The sequence below is a fragment of the Chanos chanos genome, chromosome 14 (genome assembly GCF_902362185.1).
Source record: "Chanos chanos chromosome 14, fChaCha1.1, whole genome shotgun sequence".
Taxonomy (NCBI): Eukaryota; Metazoa; Chordata; class Actinopteri; order Gonorynchiformes; family Chanidae; genus Chanos; species Chanos chanos.
This window is the reverse complement of record NC_044508.1, coordinates 5669298-5677915: the sequence shown is the minus strand read 5'-3', so window position 1 is coordinate 5677915 and position 8618 is coordinate 5669298.

Below are 8618 nucleotides of genomic sequence, written 5' to 3'. Positions count from 1 at the left end.
TTATTTGAGGATTTTATCTATGGAGTTTTTTTTTTTTCAAGGGAGAAAGTGTAGACATTCGGTTTACAGAATCTATTGGAATACATAACATCAATTAAGAAAAAAAAAAATAGACAATATGAAACAGGAAAAAATGAGAGACAGAGAGAGAGAGGGGGGGGGGGAGGGGGGGCATAAATCAATAGTCATGAAGAATCTTTGATCGATGGTCCTCACAAACAAACAACAAACATGGTTTTGAGGAATAACATTAAATAAGCAATCATGAAACCACAGGTGGTGAAGTGTGGATAAGGAAATGAGGTTGCTCGAGACCTGAATGTATCAGGATGTAAGACAGGAAAAAAAAGAATTCCAAGTTTTCTAAGGTCTTTGCGAATGTTTCATCTTAAACCTGAGAGGTCTGCCAAGCTTGCTACACTCAGCTTGCTTATTCGCTTTAGGGCCAATATCTCTTTTTCATTAGGCCATAATATAAGACATCACGTAGTAGCATTTAAGGCCATGTCTAGCTCCTTCATAGTTCCTACATTCTACAGTGATGCAATTCTGTGGGACGCCCCATCTTGACAGTGTGTTTGTGTAGTTTTGACATAAGCTTTGCTGTGCTAAACAAGCTTTTCACCAGAGGTTGGCAGAGCTGGTTGTTGAGTTTTTCAGCAGTCAACGCTGTTTATTTGTTTAACAAAAAAAAAGTTCCAATGCAGGACTTTCGCATCTTCCTGCTGTTGTCACATTTTACCTTTCACATGACAGCATTCATCAAGAAAATTTTTTCAGCAGTGGTCTAATTTTCCATAGATATTTTGAGACCACATCTTTTAATAAAAAAACTGTACTGCTTTTTTTTTCCTCCTTTGTGACTGTCTTAGACATGATTGTAGTCAGTGGTTAGAGGTTGTTTGGCTTCCACCAGGTCTGTTTCTCAGCGGTGTGTGTATGTCTCACAGACCTGTGACAGACTCCCTCAGCGCAACACAACAGACTGACTGGCAAATTGCCAAGCATATCCGCTTCAGTCACAGCTCAGAGTGGCAGGTAGAAATTGGAAAAATGCGAAGCGCACTTTTCCGCTGATTGCTCTGCAGATTACCGAGGACTCTCTTTTTTCCCCCTTCTTTTACATCAGGTTATTTTCTACTCCTTCCTCTTTATATAAATGCAGTAAATACATAACTAGCAGCAACTAAAGGGGGGAGCGTGTGACAAGCGGTCTTTTCACGGATAAGCACTGACTTGAGTGAAGCGGAGGGGGCAGAGAGACGTGTCATGTTTTGTCACGGCGTATTTTCACTCGAATGACGGTTTGAAAGGATCGGAGGTTCGGCAGCTGTTGTCACTTCCCCTGTCAGTCAGACTGCTCTGTCTACCTGTCGGCAAGTCTGTAATTCCTTCGGTTGCACTGAACAACTGTTCGTTCATCTGGTTTAGCTTTACTGCTTCACTGACAATGGCGAGCGGAAAAAGGAAAAAGGTACCGCTATTCTGCTAGTTCGACGACCCATCTTAAGGATTTTTTTTCCCCCCGATGATTGACAAGCGCTTACTCGTACAGCCCATAGTGGACATTATCAGCCCTTCTTTTACTGAGATTGACTTCTGAGGACGAGGGAGCGCCGGCTTTCGCCACAGCAGGCTCACCTTTCTCAGTCTATTAAGATTCGGCTTCTAATAAAAGCAAATTTGATAAACGTTTTTCCTACCTGTTCCATTACCGCTCCCCCGCAGCGCGCTCGCACAAGAGACTGAAAAGAAGTCTCTTCCAGCGAGTCGAGCCACCAAGAGAGCAATTAAGTAAAGTACACTTACCTTACTACCCCTTCCGCCTCTTAACATTCATTTTTCGGACTCACGCTGCTCTATCATAGTGACAGAGGAAGAAGAGGGGAAAAAAAAAAGAATGAGACGCGCGTTCTTTTGCATTGCCAAATATCTCAATATCACTTTAAACTACACCATATCCACTCCGAGTCCTACGTGAAATGATTGCGTTTGAACGGGCGTAACGTCTTTAGGTCGACAGTATAAATAAACCTTAAATTCTGCCCTTAGTTGACTTGTTGTTTAACTGACATGAGAACCAGTGCAAATCTCAGGCTACTGCCAGCCTGTGGTTTTTCTTTCCTTTAATCTCAGTTGGCACAATTTTGAGAGGGTCTGATCAATATGATAACTTAACGGAACGTCTGCAAATTCCATACGGCTTTTTGTTAAGAAACATCGCTTATATTGTAAATGCTGCCGTTCATGTCATACAGTTCGCGAAAAAATAGCCGAACGGCAACATGGCACTATGGCCTTGCTTTTGCTGTAGTTTCTCAGGACAGATTAGAATTAGAAACCTCAAGGCAGAACACGCTCCAACACATACCACAAGGCGCTAAGGCACTCGGAGACTTAAAGACAGAGGGCCTTGGCTCCAAAAACACTTTACATGAGAGAAATATGTTAGAGCACATTTAAGAAACTTCTGTCTTGCTAATGTTCTACCCTATGTGAGACTGCAGCGGACTCCAAACTACAGTGTTTCAACACTAAAGGAATTAAGTTACACACACGTTGACTCATTACGTCACGCGTAATAAAGTTTAAGTTCCTTCAGTATTCAGGAATGATCTGTTATTGGTATGTCTCCTTTGCAGCATCCACCACTTAAATTAACAAAATCTTACAAAATAAAGATAAACGGAAAGCTTTTTTCCCTCCCCTTTCTACCTTTTTCTGTTTTTCTTTTTAAGACAACCATGGATGACAGACAACTTCAATTTCATAGTTTAAAAAAGATGTTCATTTGATTTATTTTCCCTCCACATTATCCCCCTCCTCCTCTTTTCCCTCTCCTCATCCGTCCTTCTATCCCTCCCTCTACCTTCTTCTGGGCGCAGCGGTGCCTTAATTGCAGGGTTAAAGGAGCGCCGAGCCCCCAGAAACGGGGCGGCCGCGCGGACCCTACCCTGTCATTTAGCCCCGAGACAAGCGTCTCTCAGCCGTAGGGAAGCTGGAGGTTTTCGCGGCGGGCCCCAGAGTGGAGTGGACTTGTCTTCTCCTCAGCGGGACCGTAATGACAGATGCCTTTTAACGGCATGTAGCGAGAGGGAAGGGGGGCAAACCGCGGGGGCGCTCGTCAACCTGAAGGGGGATCATTTTTTGTCGCAGACCGACGTTACTGTCGTTTTCTCTTTTGATTTGGATTTTTTTTTCCACGACTGTGTGTGTGAGTGGATGTGTATGTCTGTCTGTATGTGCTTGCTTGCGTATGGTTTTCTGTGGTTCAAGGTATACACAAAGCACGTTCACACACACGCACACACACAGACAAACACACACACACACAGACAAACACACACAGACAGGTGTGTTAAGTTAACAGTATTGTATATTTTGTTATGACACATCTTCGCTTAATTAGTATAAAGCAAACATGTTCAATTAGGGTTAAATATAAGACCAGTCAGTGCATAATTTCTTTCTCTTTTTCTTTTTTTTTCTTTTATTTTCTGATCCAGCTGAATACAAGCATTTACCCTCTTCTTCTGTCCTCAGGCGTTGAGTCTTCTGACACCAGTGTTAGCTTATGGAGAACTGATGAAACACTACTCATGAACAGATGGACCTAGTGAAAGCTTCCATTCAGAGTCCCCTGTCCTCAGGCCTTCTGCTCAGCTGTCAGGGCCTTCAGAGGGAGGGAAAGGTGAGGCTTTACCTGCAAGCCTGATTCTTTATGAGATCTGACAGCCACACAAGCGAAACAATAGAAACATATGTGTCAGATTGTTGAGGCTATTAAAGGATTGTTTTGAGGTTGGTGGAGAATAAGCCCTCCCCTGGTTGAGTGTATCAAACAGTATGAGGGTTGGGGGAGTGGACAAAGGGTGCGTGTGTGTGTGCGTGTGTGCGTGCGTGTGTGTGTGTGCGTGTGTGCGTGCGTGTGTGTGTGTGCGTGCGTGCGTGTGTGTGTGTGTGTGTGGTGGCAGTGGCAGTGGCGTGGGGGGGGGGGGGGGGGGGGGGGGGGAGGGTAATCTATGACACTGGGCTGTTGCATAACCTGTTTGTCATTTGTGAGGGGAACTGTATCAAACCGTTTTAAAGAATTTGCCTCCGAAATTGTAGATGGGCTATCAGTGATTTCTCTTCCCCTTGAGATAGCAGCTGCATTTTTCAAGAAGTCCAAGTGAAAAGGACCAAAAGATGAGTCGTCTTTATTTAGACGGGATCTTGCCTTTGGCGGTTGAACACAGTAATAGATCAGATATTTACTAATCACCGTGAATCTCTCTCATATGAATGATCACCGCGCACCTTTTAGATGTCTTGATATACTGTACTGACGTTATCGACACCTTTATCAATACATCTCAAAATGGCTAAGATTGCTTCAGAGAATCGCTTCAGAGGCAGCTAAGCAAACACTACCTGAACAATCATGTAGCCTAGTTCAGTCCAGTCATTTTAATCACTTAGAAAACGAGAATGAAAAAATAAACACGTTGCTCATAACAGCACGCGTAAAACATAGCCTAAAGTTTCTTTACCTTTAAAGAATCCGTGTCAACGCGTTCTACTGGCTATTTATCACACCGTCTACATGCTTTTGTCCCCTCAGTCTTATTTTTTGTCTTTTGATTTCTGCATCAGTGCTTTCGAAAGGCTTTGACTGACGGTGACACATTAGGCGCTGGGACACCGGCGTGCGCGCGCGAGGGGTGGGAGCTCTTTGGCGCAGTAGGTAGAAACTACCGTAATTATAGTGCGCAGACACAGTGCGTAGGAGAAAGGAGAGAGGGACCAGCGGTTCACATTAAAAAGAAAAGCACAAAAGAGGAAAGTAAGTACGTTTTGCAGAAAAAGAAAAGAAAAGAAAAGAAAAGAAAAGAAAAGAAAAGAAAAGAAAAGAAAAGAAAAGAAAATGGGGAAATAAGTGAGAAAAAAGGCTTTTCATATTTCACATTCAGATTTATGAGACGTAGCCTAGAAAAGAGTGCAAACTGGACAAGAATAACTTGTGTATTCCAAAGTCCTTACGCGAAGACTAAGGGAGAGAGAGAGAGAGAGAGAGAGAGAGAGAGAGAGAGAGAGAGAGAGAGAGAGAGAGACCACAAGGAAGTTTCTCAGCGGTACCAGCGAAATATGAAATCTCTCGGTAAGCCGGGTTAGCAGGTCGGATGAGTACAGAGCAATAACTAAACTTTAAAAGTAGCTCTATAACGGACCGAGACCAAAGAAAAAGGGTGACTAAAGCCCACCGCCACAATGGATGTGAGTGCGAAATTGCTCAGAATGGACAAATAACATCTCAAACAGGGATAAAGAATAACCCGCGGTCATTTACCTCTTAACATAATGAAGTTTAAGTCCAGCTTTACTCAGACAACAAAATGTAACAAAAAGTAAAACCGTGAACTTGGCAGCCGGGCATGCCAGCCGTCTCCTCCCGATAAAAAACAGCTTTCAATAAATTTTTGAATACAGGCCTACTTAAATGAGCAGAATTTTAAGGGTTCTTTTTGAGTTTTATTGAGTAACCTGTATGGGTGCGTTGCCCTGTCATTTCAAACCTGCTTGGTGTATCGACCTGTTAGTTGAGATACTGAATCTAAAGTAGACACTTCGGCAGACTAATTTGACATTACGGTGCTCACAGACCGATGGCAAAGAGAAACAGGTGAATGGTGTTGACCTCCGGCTTGGTTATAGGCTACATTTATTGTAGTGCTCCACTAAGGACCCGTCGATAACCTCCACATGGGAATATGAGGGCTTTTGTCTCTGTCAGATAGCGATTTTATGTTGTCGGCAACAACAACTTCATCGTAGACGGAACATGCAGAGTCATCCCATAATATAATAGGCAACCCATAGAGGATACAGTGCCTGTAGTCGCACATAAACACATACACACAGAGAGAGAGAGAGAGAGAGAGAGAGAGAGAGAGAATATCTATATCTATATCTAGGCCTATATCTCATCTGAAAACACATGCAGCCAAATCATGCATGCATCTATTTGCATTTAAGCCAGCACATGTCGACGCATACATCAGTCTACAACATCAGTCTGATTTTTAACCCTACGTTGCTGGGAAATACTACTGTGGTAAAATAACTAGTGAGGAACTTGATAATGCATACTGGGAATCTATTGCTTTTTAGAAGAAATGAATGATAATTTGATGAGTGGGCCGAGCCTGTTAGTGTTGTTGTTTGCCTTTGCTGCGGGAACAGTTAGAATAAAAATGGTATGGGAGAGGTACTTTGCGAGGCTGAATGTCTTGGCCATTGGATTAGTGAGATACTCAAAAATAATCATTTTAGCTAAAGGAAAAAAATAGCATAAAAATGAAAACACTTTACTATGCCCCGTGTCTTTAGTAGCGAATATCTGCTTTTAAACCCCTCCCGTTTCTCTGCTCATTGTGTGTTGAGAAGTTTAAGTGAATCTGAAGGTCAGTCTATGTACTGCAATGACCATGACCATTCGCGTGTGTTTTCTCTTCTTTTTCTCTCTAATTTTTTTTTTTGTTCTCTTCGCTTGTACCTGCTGCTCTTTCCCCTGCTGTTATCGAGGAGAAAAGGGACGTCCTCTTGTTCACGACGTGAATAATCAAATGCTATGAATTAGCAAAGTGCTCCAGCATATGCTATTTCTGTCTCTAGTAACGTTATTTAAAAACGCAGTGAAATAAATATTTTTAAAAATATGTACGTGTTTGTAGAACTTGTTTTACAAAACGATGGGGTAGGGACATTTTTTTTTACCTCATGATAATAGGCTATGCGATGTTTTAAGGTGAATTCTAAATGTGATTTACGCTGTTTATAAACCACTATTTTGCGTATTAACAATGCCCCCATTAATCACAAGCAGTCACAATACAAGTAACTTCTATCACTATTCGTATAATTACTGACATAAGCTGAACTTACACACCTGCGATCTCCAGTTACATAAATAGAGCCACCTTACGTCACAATGACAATAAAACACGCACAAGAATCAATGACGTGATAAAGTCTTCAGATTTTAATAAGTGCTTCCCTTGTCGTGACAGTATGTGCTCTGTAGGGGAGACAGGGGTTGCATGGCAATTTTTTAATTTATTTATTTATTTTGCCTTTAGCTCATAGGAATTTCTCAGCAATAACACATTTTACAAAGCCAACATTAGTGGGGAGACTGAGGACTTGGGGAACAAACTGACAGTTATTGTCCATTGAAGACAAACTGTCTGAGGCAACCAACCTCTTCATATGGTCAGCTGTCACAAGTTGTAGCTGTGAATTTCTCTGTATTTTTTAGTAGCATAAAAACTGAAGAAACTTGCAAAATGCTTTTGAATGAGTTTCAAAATTTTCAGAATTTCTTTTGTGCTTATCCATGGCCTTCTGATAATTAGATGTGGTTTTAATCTACAATGGGTATTTACTGTGAAGCTTTATGACACTTCATGTGCAATGTTAAGTTATATCACCGCTAACAGAAAAATGTGAACTGACAGAGCTTATGAAGTTCTAGAAACACTCTCAAGTTATTATGAATAATAATAACAGTAATAATTATTTAGTTTATTTAGAGCTCAATATCACTATTCATAGTCTCAAAGGGCTTTACATGTCTATAACAAAGTCAAATCAAAATTATATTATGCATAAGTTCGAGAAAATAGATAAGTCTTTAGTCTGGTTTTAAAGGTATTGAGAGAGTTTGCCTCTCTAACTTCTGTAGGTAAACCATTCCAGAGGAAGGGAGAGCGGTAGGAAAAGGCTTGGTTGCCAGCGGACTTCTTTTTAACTCTTGGAATGACTAATAGTCCAGAATCTTGAGAGCGCAGGGTGTGAGGTGGGTTATAGGGTGTAATTAAGTCAGACATGTTGGAAGGCGCAAGCCCATGTAAAATTTTATATGTTAATAAGAGGACCTTAAAATCTGCCCTTGCATGAATTGGGAGCCAATGAAGGGAAGCCAGGACAGGGGTAATGTGATCAAACTTCTTTGTTCTGGTCAGAATCCTAGCAGCAGCATTCTGGACCAGCTGAAGACTATTGGTACTAGAGGCATTGCAGTAATCAAGGCGAGACATGACGAATGCGTGAACAATGGTTTCTGCATTTGCCATACTTAAAAAGGGCCTAATTTTAGCAATGTTACGGAGGTGATAAAAGGCGGTTTGGTTGTGTTCTTGATATGAGTGACTAGCAAGAGACTAGAGTCAAAAATCACACCAAGGTTTTTAGCTGGAGAGTTTTGAGAGATGATGCAGTTGTCAAAATTTAGGGTAAGATCACTAAAAAAGATGCTTATGTGTAGGGGGACCAATGACCTGCATTTCAGTCTTGCCTGCGTTAAGCATCAGGAAATTTGAAGACATCCAACCCTTAATAGCACAAAGACATGCCTCAAGGTTTGCCAATTCAGAGCAGTCATTGTGCTGGATAGGTAAGAAAATCGGAGTATCGTCAGCATAACAATGGAAGTTAATATTGTAACTACAAATAATGTCACCCAAAGGGAGCATGTAAATAGAGAATAGAAGAGGGCCAAGGACTGATCCCTGAGGAACACCATAGTTAAGCTTACGGTATTCAGAGGTCACATTATTATAGTGGACACACTGCTTTCT